This window comes from Bison bison, unplaced genomic scaffold, assembly GCF_000754665.1.
Source record: "Bison bison bison isolate TAMUID 2011002044 unplaced genomic scaffold, Bison_UMD1.0 scf7180017864307, whole genome shotgun sequence".
NCBI classification, from domain to species: Eukaryota; Metazoa; Chordata; class Mammalia; order Artiodactyla; family Bovidae; genus Bison; species Bison bison.
The window spans coordinates 4,883,531-4,883,886 of NW_011494879.1; the positions used below are offsets into that span (position 1 = coordinate 4,883,531).

General features: G+C 42.7%; 1 protein-coding gene across 1 annotated transcript in view; it reads right to left on the reverse strand.

Moving 5' to 3' along the window:
* Window positions 1-356, reverse strand: part of MBOAT2 (membrane bound O-acyltransferase domain containing 2) — a 105,778-nt gene that overhangs the window by 5,849 nt on the left and 99,573 nt on the right. The gene's annotated exons all lie outside the window — the stretch shown is intronic.

Genomic DNA, 356 nt, shown 5'->3' on the forward strand with positions numbered 1-356 from the left:
AAAGAACACCCAGGATTGATCTCCTTTAGGATGGACTGGTTGGATCTCTTTGCAGTCCAAGGGACTCTCAAGAGTCTTCTCCAACACCATGGTTCAAAAGCATCAATTCTTCAGTGCTTAGCCTTCTTCACAGTCCAACTCTCACATCCATACATGATCACTGGAAAAACCATAGCCTTGACTAGATGGCTCTTTGTTGGCCAAGTAATGTCTCTGCTTTTCAATATGCTATCTAGGTTGGTCATAACTTTCCTTCCAAGGAGTAAGTGTCTTTTAATTTCATGGCTGCAATCACCACCTGCAGTGATTTTGGAGCCCCAAAAATAAAGTATGACACTGTTTCCCCACCTATTTGC